This window comes from Helicoverpa zea, chromosome 3 (assembly GCF_022581195.2).
Source record: "Helicoverpa zea isolate HzStark_Cry1AcR chromosome 3, ilHelZeax1.1, whole genome shotgun sequence".
In the NCBI taxonomy this organism is placed as follows: Eukaryota; Metazoa; Arthropoda; class Insecta; order Lepidoptera; family Noctuidae; genus Helicoverpa; species Helicoverpa zea.
In genome coordinates, this window is record NC_061454.1 from 8,176,735 (window position 1) to 8,193,612 (window position 16,878).

The following is a 16,878-nucleotide window of genomic DNA, read 5'->3' on the forward strand; positions in this document are numbered from 1 at the left end:
TCGTGATTGTATTGTGTCGAATCTACGACCTTTTTCCTTTCCAGTTATAAAGTATAGATTGTTATCGATAAAGTTATTTCAATATACTGCACATTTAAAAGGATTGTCGTTATGGAACCGTGTCGACATTTCTGATTATTTATCAAGCTACGAGGCCCATAAAACTTAAAATGCCTTTAAAAATCAGATTATAAAACAAGTTCTTTGTTTCTGTGTTAAAAATTCGTGATGACGGTCCTTTGAAAGGCTATAATGAGTATTGATTTAAATTACGTGGATTAAAAAATCTGGGAAAAATTATAACGAGAGGATGCCGCCATCTGTTTGCCTATACGATGATAATAACGTGGACCTTGCCTCGACGTAACCTGTGAACACACGTGCTTTCTCAGTTTGGGTCTACAATGACCTCATCGTTATTACGTCAATATTTAATACAAGTGAGTTGAGGCCCTATATAGATATAAAAGAACATTTATTATACTCTTTATAAAGACTGTGCTGTAAAATTATTAACCTGCCTGATCTTCAATTTAGTCTTAAATTATCGTGTTCTTATATTAAGAGAAAAACAATAACAGTTCAAAATATTTATAGCACAATTAAAACAGTCCTTATTTTATCCATTCCACATTAATCCTCGCGTTAATTTTTTTAAGAATAATGAACCAGACATTTTTATAACAAAGGTCCTTGGCCGTGCATCTTGATCTTAATGTTATCTCTAATAGGTCAATAAATAAGGAGCAACGTGCGAGCTTCGGCGGAGCGGACGCGGGCGCGGGGACGCGACACGTACCAGCGGCTTATTAAAATATAAAATAATGAAAACGACCGCAGCTCATATGACACTGTGTTTTATATTCATATTATTTAATCGTCGATGCGAGTTCTTGAATTCCTACATCTGAATAAGGACTGCCTACATACAGAGCAACTCAGCTCTTGGGTCCATTGCGAAAAAATGTTCTATGAATAGGTACATACTGTAAATTGTGCATAACTACAATTTGTAACTTCAAGAAATAAAACGTTTTAGGGATATTCACACAACAACTCGAAGTATCTGCATTTTCTTATTTTAAAATGAATGCAAACAACCTTCAAAGGAATTATAATAAAAGGCAATATAAAGTTAGGTTTTATGATAGGACAATCTGGCTTATGAATGAAATGTAAACAGCCGCAATGAAATGATATAAATGATGCGCGGTGGTACGGCGTACAATCAGTCGGCGGCATCTAGCGGCCAGCCGGGTCCGTCCGCTTTATGATGTTACACTCTTTTATTTAGATATTTGTACGGATCCCCTCATTTTTATTCACCCGAAAACATTATTATGCATAAATAAGTACTCTTTTATTTTATTCCCATCGTTATTTCAATACGTTAAGTTTCAAAGTTGGCTTCGTCACCTCTTGTGCGTGCGCCCGCCGCCCGAGATGTGGCGACAATATTTAACAGATAACGAGATAAGCCTCTTTTTAAAGAGGTTTGATGTAACTTGATACTCAGCTATATCTATTATTTTATGCTTTATGGATAGGATGTGTGTTTAAAGTTGAATATTAATTGACGTTTGTGCTTGTTGGTGTTTTATTTGGAGATAAATATCCATATGAGCTGAATTGACTTTTGGCACCCAAGCAGCTATGTGGGTTTTGTTATTGATATCTGAACATTATTTTTTGTAATAGGGAGTGACAAGAGGAGTTAGGATACATTAGTCGTAGTGCTGTAAGGTGTCAGGCAGTAGCGGGGGTCGAGCATAACAATTAGTTGTGAGGACGCGGAGCTTGCGAGCCAGGCCGGGCGAGCGGACGGTAGCGCGCCCCGCTGGGCCCCCCGGCGTGCCACGCGCCCGCCGGCCCCAGCAACGCGACAACATGTCTAATATTTAATATCTTAATAACCGATTAGGGTGTGTTTAGTATGCACTTTGAATAATTATACACGTCGTTTTAACAAATTGAGCTCTGATTATGTAGCACACAAATTAAATGTGACAACGCTGTCCGCTCGCAGTGGGACGCCGCCGAAGCTGCAAGTTGCGAAACGTCACTCACATTCATGAAGAGGTCAGCACTTTATTTAACTTACTACTACACTGTTATCAGAATCGATTAAAACCATAATTTAATTTCATATTTGATTTAGTTACTTACCTACGTGTTTAGGAGCCTATCATTTTTTATTTTAGCACAATGGTACCTAATTAAAAGTTGTCCAAGATTGAAACCATGATGTGACCTCCGTCTAATGACAAATGGTATTCGTAAGGGGTCGTTAATGGCTGGAAAGTTCAACATTGGCGTCGACGACGGTGTGAACGCGAGGCGGCGCGGGCGCGGGCGGCATACGCCGGTTATTGAGAGCGATTTGGGCAAGCAGTCTCAATACAAGTACATGCGACTGATTTACGAGACGAGCGTGTGCCCTTTGTGCTCCAGCTGACTAATGGACGGACGCTCACGGACATTTATGTAGATTGATTGTATGAATTTTATTCACAATGTTAATACAGTAACAGATTTAGATGTCATTTAGAAATGGCGCTCTAAAGTTGTGCAATTTAGGCCGTGAATAATGGATGACGAATGGTTAGTTTCTATACTGGCTCGTGCCGCACGCGGCGAGGTGGGGCTCTTATTGTGAAGGTTGCCCTAAACGCACAAACACGATATGTGGACCGCTCTTAATGTACCTACCTTTGTACCCACCTATTTATATTATGGCAACATCACTTTGATTCCGCTGCAGCATTTGGATATACGAATTAACGCCTGATAAAAATCAACAAGATCGGCTAAGTTGACGACAGCGAATGTTAATCCGGTTAATTTCTATGAAATTTAATACCAATATTAAATTAAGTAAGGAATTATACAAGTAGGTACCTACATATATATGAACACGTAAACACTTATGTTTAAACAGCCTGTTTAGTGTAAGTCGATTGACACAGATTGAGGGTCATACATTTATTCCTTGCACTGTATAGTCGGTTACATCTTAGGATCATAAGTAATATCTTGCAGCTGCATCGTAAAAAATGTGTTTCCCAAAAATACTTTGTCCTGCCACACAAAAAGTATAATTTAAAAAGTTATTAAAGCGAGCGAAATAAAAAGAAGTTTCGATGCATTCCTGATATTTAAGGGCATAATATTTTAATATCTATCTATACGGCATAAAAAATATCAAACATTTAGTTACGGCTGGAAGAAAAAGGACAACATGAGAAGGACTTGCATCGTCATCCTATCGACACGGATCAAACGTTGTTAATCAAAAATTTTAATGACCATAGTTCAGAAAATAATAACTTTCCTACAGCTACCGATACACATACTGCGACTAACTGTCCTTGATACTTGCCTTACGATATTTACGTATGTTAATTAGTAAATATAGGTATATCAGCTATGTATTATAAAACCATGAAGTTTTTAATTCTTCCCAGATGACGTATTTTATAGCTGTTAATGATAAGAAAATCATGAATTCTCTCAGAGACGCTTCCGATATCTTGTGCTAGGTAACTACCTAATTTAGAAACTTACTATGAAAGGTGTGTCTATTTAAGATACCTATACATTTTCAATAGAAGGATTAAAATTATAATGGAACCTTAATGGGATATTTAGAAAATAAAAATGAGAATTCTTCTTATTAAGACAACTGAAAGGATCAAGATTGTTGAAGGAGTGTAGTAATGGTCACGCGCAGTAGCGCTACGAGACAACTCGGCATTTAAGCTCATTGTGCTCAACTTATTGAGTGTATTCGATCCGTCCGTCAAATTGTCACCGGCGCGATACGTGCCCTGCACTGCCAGCCTTCTGTCGAAGCCCGTCTTTCTCAGAAAACGCATTTCAGGTCTTGTAACCTCCGATAAAGAAAAAAATGTGATGTGATTCAAACTGCCAACCGAGCTAACTGTGAAACACAAAAACAAAGAATCCCCTTTATTGCTGTGAAGTATGGCATGTAGAATTAAACATGTGATAAAAATTGCAATGAACGACTAGCCTTATTTATTCACAGTCACCATAAACGATACGGTATGTGGTACCGTCACAATGAAAATTTTAAATGCTTACTTTATATACAAGATCCACTTAATAATAATAATTTCTCGATTTGCACTCATGTGGCGTCATAACAACAGCAAAACGATTTGTTCGACACGATTTATTATGCCGGTTTTAATTGTAAATTATCAGGTATCGATAGCTTAAGAGCAAAATTATAATTGCTTGTTCACTATGGATAATACAATTCAGAAAGTTGACACGAGAAAGACGTTCTTATTGTGTTATCTTAAAGTTATTTATCGTTTGTAAAGATTTTTAAGAATGGTTTATGAGTGAAGCGCGGGATGCCCAGTAGCGCGGTGTAATCGATTAGTCACGGATGAGTATCGCCTGCCGTTCGATTATATGTCGACGGTTAAATTAAAGATTAAACTTGTCTGAGACAATACCACCTACATCTTTTTTATTTTATTTGTGCAACTAAATAGGTTTTTACTACATGGTTATTACTTAGAAGTAAATGAAGAACTTGTAATGTAGATAATGTTGGTGCTGCGCATTATATGAGGTGTCCACTAACTACCATAAAGTACGTGACGATGATGACCAAAATCGATCTCAAATAGTGAACCTGTTTGAACGGAATATCATCACGCAGCGGGATCGTTGCGCTATCGCACTATCAACACTGTTAAAAAAAATGATGGTCACGTACCCCACGAATTATATGGACGAAACCAATCGACCACTTCAAAAATTATAAAAACTTACCCATCTAAGCTAAAACGAAAATCTAAATTGATGCGATGGTGAGATGTTTTTGTGTTTTCAAAACTTATCTGCCTATTATCCAATCACTGAATGTTCAAATTAAGCACGCTTTACGCAGTTAGTAGAATTTGGAGGGCATGACGGAGCAATATTTAATAGAAGTGAAGAAGACGTATTGTTTGGCAGCTCCGGCGCAGTGGCACTACGGTGAGTTGCCTGGACGTGGCAAACGCGAGCCGATTTTGATGTAGTTATCCGCAAATAATGGTGGGTGCGGCAGGCGGGCGGCGCGCTTCGCTGCCGCTCGCATTGTGCTCTCTATAATAAATGGCAACAACAGGTGAATAACTAATTTCACTCATAAAATTAGATCTTCATGGGTGGAGTGCAATATTTAACTGTCGACAGCATCCGCTCGTTTATGTACACTATCAGTGACACAACCATTCACGTTCTGATGGAAAAACGCGGACACAGGCCATGCTTTCTACCTTTTACGGTAGCGAATATACTGTAACAAATAGTAGCGCTGTAACGATTGACTTAAAAGCTTTTCGATTAAAATAATTGATTTATTATGGAAAACAAATGACATTTGCAAAGGAAACGAGCGGTTCGAATATCCTGTAAAATATCCCCGGACATTGTTTTTGTCACTATTAAATATGCAAAACTCAGAATGAAATATTTGATGCGGTCGATGCCATTATATAAATGGAATTATTCATGGAGCCAGACGCCGGAAAAAGCCAGTGAAAATCGACAATTCATTTGTTTGTGCGAGTGTTGCGGCTTCATTGCCGTTTGATGCAACGCCAGCGTCGCACCTATTAAATATTCCGAATTATTTTCACCTTCGATAATTGGGTTAACGATATCTCGTGACATTTGAGTGCGTTTATAATTCAACTGTAATTAAATAATTTATCAAGGGAATTAAACAATTTGTTATTAATAAACGTTAACCCGTTAAATTGATACGCGTAGGTAGTTACTTCAAAACGACACTTCCTCGTATGCAAAATAGGTAGGTAGTCGTAACCCCGCGCGGCTTTCCCCACAAGTGTTCAAAGCGGGTGAAACGACTAGTCAACCCTTTGCCGCTCACTCGCACGTGAAATCACTCAAATACTGAATATTTTAATCTGAGCAGATAACGAGCTCGCAATTCTATTAGATGAAACACAGCTATGTGAGGTTAAACACAGCGGGCCAGCCCTCGCTGCACCGGCCGTCCGCGTGCATCGACGTCGCCCTACTGCACCAATCAACGGACAACTATTAATCCTTTAATGATCAGCAAGGCGTGTCATTTGATTCTATAGTCAAATTACTATAAACTATAATCAGTTTATACTAATTAGAACTCATGTGGATGAATTGGTTACGATTAATCAGGTAGTAACAGGATTCTTGCTTTTTCTGGAATTGCAATTAGGCATAAAAATGTATATTCGATGAAGGAGTTTAACAGCCATTGTCCGACTAAGATCCTTTTGATTAAATCTCTAGATTTCACCTGGGTGTAGGTTACCATACCCTATACCACCAGGTATAGGGTACCTACAACCATGTTCAAGAATAATTCAAGAATATCTTTAAGAAAACTATTTCAAAAGTAGAATATCCCCAGCTACGATAAACCGTCATTGCACAAAACGAAATATTTGTACAAAGCATTCACGCAACATGAAAACCATTCTAAGCCGACTTTATTTTAAAAGCATGTATAAATATATCAGGTCGAGCAATAAAGCTATCAAATATTTACTAATCTGAAACGGTGAGAGCGTCGCGCGAACCCCTTCTGGGTTCGGGACTCATAAAATAAATTGAAATAGTCACGCCGCCCCCCAAATTAAAATATTCAAATGGGACGCACGCGCAAGAAAATTGAAAATTGTCGTCTATCGCCCGCAAATGAAACCTATAACTCCTCACATACACTTCATGCCAAAAAGGTGGGTAAACATTGCGATAGGATATTGCAATGCGATTTGGAGCGAAAAATGTTACTTCGCCTAATGGATATGATGATCGTATGGGGTGTTATGTGGAACCTATTACTGGAATCTCATTCAAATTATTTTGAAACATACTTTTTCGCTTATAAAAAAAATCAAATACGCAGTTTTTTCAAAAACATTTCTAAATGTTTCTTTGTCTAACGCCGAATAATAGTTACACACTATTTTCGGACTCTAAAAATGATAGCTTTGAACTAATTTATAACACCCCACGCGTAGTCAATTTCACTGCACTGCAGTGTAATTCGGTATAGAAAGCACAGTTTCGATATGCCTTCGAATAATGCTATAAATGGTCTTCACTTTTATGACTGCAATTTGGCTCAGATACTGAATTAGTATTTGTTTTATGCAAGAATGGATTTAATTTATAAATAGCAATAAAAAATCTATAAGCAATAAAAAATATTTGACGGGAGGGTGAATAATGGGGAATTGGTAATAGAAGTTGGAATTGTTTATGACCTGTCAGAGTGTAGACGTAGTGATTTCTGAGTGTATGTTAATAAGTCACAGGTACGTGAGAGAGTAGGGCCCCTCGACGGTGGCTTCCGTTGTTTTGCGGCTGACGCTGATTTTGTGGTTACATTTCGCGTAACTTGATAGAGACGTATACTTCACTTGCACATCCTTATAGTTCACCGCCGGCTTAGTGATGGGGTATATCGATGTTTTGCAATCGATTACATTATTTTTTATCTTGTTTCGCATTGGTTACTACTATGTGTACCATCGATCCTAGCATATTTTAATGAATGCCTATTAAATTCTTAAAAACATCCGCATGCTGCTCAAATTCTTTATCATTAATTTACATCCAAGCATATTAAGTGAAATGAATATTTCACTTCAAATTTAATTATAAGCGAAATTAATATCGATCATAAAATCGATAAGTAAGTTATGTATCGACCGAAAGTGTGTAGAGGTACGTCCTAGCGAGCGGCCAGCGTCCGGTGTTCGTGCAAGCGATACCCTGGGAACCGAGCGCCTTCCGCCCGCGCCTACCCTACCCCTTTACCTACCCCCGTCACCATAACATCGCACTCCATAACCACGCTAGGAATACCTATACCCCACCACCTTATTACTTTTTAACACCTTTAATTTACAAGACGACCTCCATCGGCCCCAACAGCCCGTCGGAAACGCTTTTTATTCATTTCATCGCATTTAAAGATTTAAACCGTTTGCTTCCATTCATAAAATTATTAATGTGATCGTAAAATTGGGCAAATTTTATTGTCTCGAAGGCATAATGGGAAACTAATGTAGCGTGTTATTATTCAGTTCGGTTGTAGCCGTAAAATACGAGTATTTGTGAGAGTCCGCGGACGACGCCGCGTCGAGCCCACTGCGTTCCCAGCGGAAGCTCTATTTGAATATCAAACATATTTCGGTCATATTTCATTGAAATGTTATGATATTCTTCCTTCGACTGTCGTGGTACGTGCATTTAATGCTTACAGAAATATGCTAATTTGTACGGTTACAGTTTTATAAAATTTCAATATCTTTCTGGTGTAATTTATTGTTGTTTTTAGAATAAATGAATGTTGTCCTTTTCTTTTATCTGGGTAATATGAATAATGTTGGTCCACAGCATAACTTTACCTTCCAAATAATAACATCTAAGACGTGAGCTGCTTCTTGTTTAGAACATTTTTGTCCCTGCACTTAATTTTGCACACACTCTACTTTCCGAGGGTTCCCGTCTATTTAAACTCCTCTTATGAAAAATTGCTATCTACAGTGCGTATTAGCAAATTAGATTTGAACTGTTTATCTAATTTGATCCCCGTGGAGTGGATGTAGCAATATGGATTTATTTACTGTGTTATGGGTAAATAAGGCCTGTTAGTTGAGGTCGGCTCGGTACAAATGGGAAGGTTCACAGAAGTGCACAGAGGGCCATTTGTTTCGCGCATTACGGTCAGTGCGCGCCCCGCTCCCGCGCCAATATGAAATTATTATTAAGAACATATGACTTCGCGGAATCACTGATCTCTTAGCTCATAAAAACACAAGAATATTCTTAATATTTATTCCATTAGTTGCTGCAAACTTGATATCTTAATTAACAATCTACTGATTGTTGAATTTATTTTGATGCTGCAGCTGCTTCCAAAAGTTCTGAAAAAACAGTGAAATGACGACACAACTTTCCCAGATAAGCTAGGTATGTTCAGATTCCGGCTTATTGACAGGGTTTACAACCACGTACACCATGGGCATCCGTGGAAATGTCGTTAATAAATCGGCACTAAATACTCGAGGTGGTATTCGAGTGGCTGAAGTATTTTGGACACAACGAATAAATATTAATAAAATAGCACCAATGTCATTCTTTCTCAAAAGAAAATATGCACGGGAAGAGGAGACAATATGCTTTTGTTTTTCTTTATTGTTATTGCCGTAAAACATTTAGCGAGCAGCGTTGGGCGATAAAACACGTTATTTTGTGTGACAAAACGTCGCGCTTCATGAGAAAATATTGACCCGCAGATAGTGGAATAAGCGAATTATTGGTGATAGCCATCACGAAACGGAACCACTCCGACTTACGCGCTGGCTACATCACGTATTATTTTTATTATGACGATCGACACTGATAATAATTGGGTCGAGCGCTCGTTGCTTTTAGGGCACCCTATTTAAATGAAAATATCAAGGTGCGGTCACTAAGTACACAGGTACAGATATATAATTTATTTTGTTGATTTTGTTTAAAGTACAATAACACTGAAAAGTTTTTTTTTACGAAACGATAATAGAGTTTATATTGAAAACTTTCTGAGTGGTGAGTTGTATCGATGAAATAAGTTTTCTATTGTCCACTGGTCCCCTCTTACATATCTCATCCATATGTTAATGTGACGAACGATAAATTGACCACTAATAAGATAATTGGCCGCGCTCTATACCCACGTAAATCAACATCTTAACAGCTGCGCCAGCGCAAGCAACTCCCTGACACAACAGTGTGTCCAAATACACGCGTTACGGGAAAATATATAATAGTTTATTCTGTGACCTTTGTCATGCCTTCATGATATTTTACTTTTATTGACACGTAAGTAATTTTCGTCGATCAAATAATAATTTGTGAATGATGAAATTAAAGGTGACACTAGATCAGGGTTGTCTTGTGTTGGGACGCTCCGACACAATGTCGCACGCTGTCTGTTGGCAACATTAGTGTCTACTAGAATACATTAAGCGTTAATAGTTTCAGTCAACGCCTCTGATCGCCCATATTGTGCATTGTAATAAATTAAATAGAAAAGAATTAGCGCAACCACAAAATGCTCTAACAAATTTTTTTTTTTTTTTTTTTTTTATTATTTATTATTCAAAATATCAGATTTACAATTTGGTTACATAACAGTAAACATACCGACACAAACCATCGCGGGTTTAACAGTGGTATGTCAGCCACGGCAACTCGGTGACACATTTATACATAGGTATACATTATATATACATAAGGAGTTACTTTCTAGATCGCACTGCAGTCTAGAAAGTACTTCTTTAGTATCTTTTGACAGTTTTTAGGATTTATTTTACTGCAGAGTTCAATGGGCAGGTCATTTAAATATGATGGTAGCATACATTCCCACGTCCTTGTTCCATAGATATTATTAGATTTAGGTATGATAAATGTAGGTAAATATGTTAAACAACGCAACGACTTTAGCCTTTCGTATTTACGGATATTGAGAATATTGTGACAATTTTCACTTATAACGCGTAAACGTACCTTATCAAATACATTAACAATTTGACAGTGCTTAAATAAACCCGAGTCATCATCTTGGAATTGCTGTTTTATTTTTTTGGGTACTATCGTTTTTAAAATGCGTAACTGTAACTTGTAAATGTCTTCAATATAAGTCTTGTATGTTCGTCCGTAGCTACTTAGGCCGTAATCAATTACGGAATCAGCCAATGCCAAGTACAATGTTCTAAGTATTTTATATGGTAGTTTATACTTAAGTATCGATAGTTTTGCTAATATAGACCTGAGCTTATTGCATACATGATCGATGTGCGGCCTCCAGTGGAAGTTACTAAAGAAATCTATTGTGGTACCACGTAATAACTCTTTGATATACATTTACTTCACAAGCGTTCTAATCCGATGAACATTTTAGAGGATATTCTTTTACTAAAAGACTTCTTTACAGATTACAAGAGGAAAATAAATTGCAAGATTTATTTATTATTGAAAAAAAAAACATTTAAAGTGCGTGTGCGCACCCTGTGCATGGTATGATTCACTTCATTGTTTTGGAGCTATTTGAAGTAAACAATCAATTAGATTCGAATTACAGTGCGACCAATAATAGTGGATATTTATTGTCATTGGAACATTTTATAACCATTTTATTAATTTAATTGATATTGATGAGGTTCACTGGGCATCGCGTGGGCAGATAAATTCAATGTTCCTTTTGTGGATAGCCTCATTGTTCTTAAACAAGTTGGATATGACACAAACATTGGTAAATACATTTGTATGTGTTTTTTTCAAATAGGCTAAGTTGATTTATTAGAAGTCATTGTTTTCAGTGAATCATAAATTAATTATAATTTTATAGGTCACTTGACACAAGTATTGTATTCAATATCCATTGACATAGATTTTTGACACATTTTTGGAAACCTCTTGCCATCTTTGAACCATTTTGGTAATAAATGGTAATATTACGCATGTAGGTACGCACCTCCATAACAATTCGCGGCGCGGACGCATCAATTCCGTCAACATAATTTGTCAACGCTTGACTGCGTTACACAAATGCTTTTTAGGTCAACAGTTGATTGGGAAACGATCTGTCCATGTAGTAAAATATAAATAATTTGTTCGAAACGAAATGAGGGCCATTTAGAAACATGAGGGTAATAAAACTAGTGCGTGTCATGTAAACTCGGTCGCAGGCCTACGTACGGTGCATCCACATTGTGGAGAGCCGTGGACGCTGCTGGCGCGGATGCTCGGAGCGGCGGCTGGTGAGCGTGCGCGGGGGGGCGGGAGCTCTCCTTACATTGTCACGCAGCGAATTTGATCGTGGATTTGTTCGGACGAATGGTACCATCATTAGCATTCTAGACGTAGATGGAGGTACGTGCGCTGCGGGCAGCGGGCACTGCTCCATCTACAACAATATCCTTGTTTGCGTCATAACGTATTGATATTGCACATAATTTGTCTACATCGACGCTATGAGAACATTTATTCATGTCGAACATAATGCGTGTGAATACTTTGTCTACAACTGTTATCTAGCGCTTCTACTAAGGAAAATAGAAGGCGTGCGTTTTTCATGCGGGCTTATATTTTGTACTTACATATTTTATTATTCAGCCGACTAGGCAAATAATAATCAGTGTCCTATAAGTTGTGTTTAAAAAAGCGAGTGAATGCACCTTTATAATAATACTTTTCCAAGTAGTTTTGGATGGCTATGCTGATGATGGTTCAGTATTTTTCTTGTCAGTTGCTATCTATTGGCTCGTCGATCGCAGTCCATGTAGGATCTGCCTGCAACCGTGAATATTTGAATATTGAAGGTTTTACGTAAAAATCGCCAGCACGCCTTATTCTGTATTCAGCACAAGTTTAGATATACATACGGATAACAATTATTTGGTGATGGGTGTTCTTCCAGAAATAGACTAACTGTATCTATCTCTCAATTGTTTTTAGGTATCAGTGCTCAGTGATGTTTATGAGACATACATTCTCATATTTACACTTTTTGGGAAATGCAAGTCAAATCTTAGTGCTTATTATGTATAGTCTTGGATATAACTGGATACATAGACAGTTACAGACTTCAAATTAGCAAGCAAAAGTAGACAGGTACTAGAAATTTAGATTAAAAAGTTCAGCGATGCATAAAATGACATTGACAAGCGACAGGTGACAGGTGCCAATCCGACAATTCGTTAATTTGACAAGTATCTGTTAAATAGGGGATTTGGTGACAACTTTGGCGCATTATGGAAAAGAGATGAGAAATCTCAACTGGTCACATCAAATTGTAATATAACAATATTCGTGGCTAAACAGAAGATGTCGAATTACAATAACATGGCACTTGTAACTTTCCCTTACTTAATTACAATGGGTTATGCGTGCGCTTACTGATGACACGATATTCAGATTTCCCACCAAGACCCAATTTGCTTAGAAACAGCTAAATATGTAACAAGCATACCTACCTGCCCAATTCAGATACAGTATCAAATAGATGTTTTGAATGCATAATTCAGAGGCTCGCACATTGTTAAACCGAATTTAATATTTAACTATGGCGCTGGAAATATAAATGGAAATATCCAATGATTTGTGACTTCAAAATGAAATTTTGATTAAAGCTCACGTGTTACGCAGCGAGTGACGACGAAATTAATCAATTCAGTCTGTGATAGTGCATGTCAATCTTCTGGATCACTGGATGCCCTAGAGAGATGCCCCCTGTGCCCCCAAGCTCGTTTCTTCAGAGGTAAGCGAGGCTTGAGCGTGCACATTGGGAAGATCCACAAATCCCAATGTGCAGGCTCGGCTAATGCGACCGCTACAAACCCGACACCAACCACCGATCCTTTCTGGCAAAAATTATCTAAATTAAAAAACTCAACTCCGGTATTAAAGCGGGTTCCCCGTGGAGCCAGGCCCCTGGTTGCTCAACACTTGGCAGGTTGTGTTCGCCTGGCTGCACGGGAGAACTCGCAACGTGCTTGGGAGCAATTGCTCACCTTCCCATATAGAGTTTTACACGTTCAGAAAAATTTGGCAAACAAAAAGTCCTTGACAAAACAAATTAAAGACAACTGCGTAAGTTTAGGCCAAGAAGATTTCGATACCAAATTACCGACCCAAAGAATTTCTAATATACCCCGCCTAGTGGAATCAAAGCTAGGCGAGGGTGACATTCGGGGGGCTGCTAGAATTCTCTTTAGCAGTGATGTGGTGGCTCCGTGTTCTCCAGACACGCTCTCCGCTCTGGAGAGTAAACACCCAGCCCCAGCAGATGGCCTCTCTTTTCCCGACCCTCCTGATTCAGACGCACATACCCTCACAATTTCAGGTCGACACCTGGTCACAGCCATAGGCTCCTTCAGGAGCGGCTCCGCAGGCGGCCTCGACGGCTTGAGTCCGCAACACCTGAAGGATCTCACCTGCCCAAGCGCCGGGGAAGCAGGTGAGTCGCTCTTGAAGGAGCTTACGGCCCTGACCAACCTTATGCTCTCCGGCAAGGTGGACGAAACCGTCATAGACGTTTTGTATGGAGCAAACCTCTGTGCTTTGCGCAAGAAGGATGGCGGTATTCGTCCAATTGCCGTGGGGACCACTTATCGTCGTATGGCAGCCAAAATCTGCTGTAAATTTTATAGTGAGGACGTTTCGGAAAAATTTCAGCCCCTGCAGCTAGGTTATGGCTCGAAAGGGGGCTGCGAGGCTGCCGTACACGCCCTGTCGACCTACCTAAATTATGGGAACGGAGATGTCATCTTGAAGGTTGACATTAAGAACGCATTCAACTCGGTGAACAGGGACACCTTGCTGGCAGAAGCCAAAAAAGAAATACCCCAAATTTTTAGTTTCCTCTGGCAGTGCTACAGACATCCAACCAAATTACTTTATCGGGACAACCTATTAGAATCCGCTGTTGGCTGTCAACAAGGTGATCCCCTCGGGCCTGTGATCTTTAGTTTGGCAATTAACCCAATAATTCGGCAACTAAATTCTGAATTTAACGTCTGGTATCTCGACGATGGGACCCTGGGAGGCAACAGAGATACCGTACTTAATGATTTCATTTTCCTAAGAGACAAACTCCATAACATTGGCCTTGACCTAAACATTTCCAAATGCGAACTATTTATATCTGACACAACCGACAGACAGACGACACTCCAAAATTTTAACGCAGTAGCCGATGGCATAAAAATAATAGACAAAAGTTCTCTTTGCCTCCTGGGGTCACCAGTACTAGAAGAGTCATTTTCGGATTTTATTGAGAACAAAATTCAAAATTTCAATGATATTTCGGAAAGGTTATTCAAAATTAATATACATTCAGCCATCACCATCCTACGATACTGCTGCTTTGGCCCCAAATTAACCTACATCTTGCGTGCTTCTCATTTATGGAAGCACATCAACCTTTTGGATCAAATTGATAAAATAATTCGACACACACTTTCATCAATTTTAAATGTGGCCTTGGACGACAAAGCTTGGTCTCAAGCTACACTTCCCATCCGTATGGGAGGGCTTGGCGTCCGCAAAATTTCCAGTATTAGTTTACCGGCATTTATTTCCTCCGTCCATGGCACTGACAAATTGATCAGGAAAATCCTACCTATTACACTGATCAATTTTGAGGTGCCATGCCTGGCGGAGGCTATTAATGCCTGGAAAGTCACATGCCCGAATACCGATCTACCCGCCAACCCATCCTCCCAGAGACAGTGGGATGAGCCGCTCTGCAGAGTAATACGGAAAAATCTCATTGATACGTCAATTACTTCTGCGGAGCGAGCACGCCTACTGGCTGTGGGTGAATGGGAGTCAGGTCTTTGGCTTCACGCATTTCCGTCGGCAAACATAGGCACCATGTTTGACGACACCACTTTCAGACTCGCTGTCTGCCTGCGTCTGGGTGCTTCATGCTGCACTCCTCACCGCTGCCACTGCGGGGAAGCTGTCAACAGCCTCGGTCACCACGGCCTGTCGTGCAGCCGGAGTGCGGGCCGCATACCACGACATGCGAATATCAACGACGTGATCCGTCGGGCTCTTGTTGCCGTCGGCGTGCCAGCCGTACTTGAACCAAATGGTTTGGCACGCGACGATGGCAAGAGACCAGACGGCATGTCGCTATTTCCGTGGAAGATGGGTAGGACTTTAGTGTGGGACGCGACCTGCGTCGACACTCTTGCGCCATCCCATCTTCCTAGAACTGCGTGTTGTGTCGGCTCCGCCGCTTCACAAGCAGAAGACCTCAAACGGCGCAAATATAGTAGCCTTATCGGGAATTACATGTTTGAGCCGTTTGGGGTTGAAACTCTCGGGCCGTGGGGTCCGAGTGCTCACGCGCTTGCAAAGGAAATTTCTAAGCGCCTTGTTGACACTTCTCGTGACCCAAGGGCTGGCTTTTATTTCGCACAGAGGTTGAGCATTGCCATCCAACGTGGCAATGCTGCCAGCCTTCTGGGTACATTACCCGGTGACAGCGATGAGGAGCAATTTTTTGATGCTATGTATTAGTTTTAAGTTGTATATATAAGTTTATTTTTAATTTTTAAAATTAATGTAAATATTATGTAAATATTTGAATAAAATTCAGTCTGTAGGTTTGCTTAAATAGAACTGTGTTGACTTTTTACATGACATTTGTGAATAATTTTATAGGTCAGTGGAAATGTTGCCTATCTGATAAAAAGGCAAAGCAATTACGATTAAATATTCATAACATATACGAAACGAAGTTAAATATTTTTAATAAGCTTTATCACATTTTGCAAGCAAAAGGCTGTAAATTTTGCTGGGGACGATCGAATGATAATATTTTTACCAGCATAACGAGGTCAGTTTATGTTTCTGTAAAAATATTGTGTAACGTGTATCGCTAAAAGCTCTTATCTTAAATCACGTATAAAGTAAATATGCAAGGGCTAAGTTCACTAAGATATAAATAAATTAATATTTACAGAAGGCGGCCACCCAAACACCTACAAATTGGAAATAATCTGTAATAAGTTTGTGTTGAATACGAGCTTGCTGCCACGTTGGCAGACACGTGTCATCAAAAATCATATTACGCCATTAGTTTACAAATGCATGAAAATCATTTTATTATGAATCTGCACCGGCCTCAGATAATAGGTATTACCATAAAGATTTTTACTCACATAACAAGGTCTCTTTCTGGTCTAAATTCAAAACGGAATGTATTAGAAATTATTTGAATTTCATTTGAGCGCGTAATGTCTGTTGCTTTGTGACTCTCCAACTGTTTCAGAATTA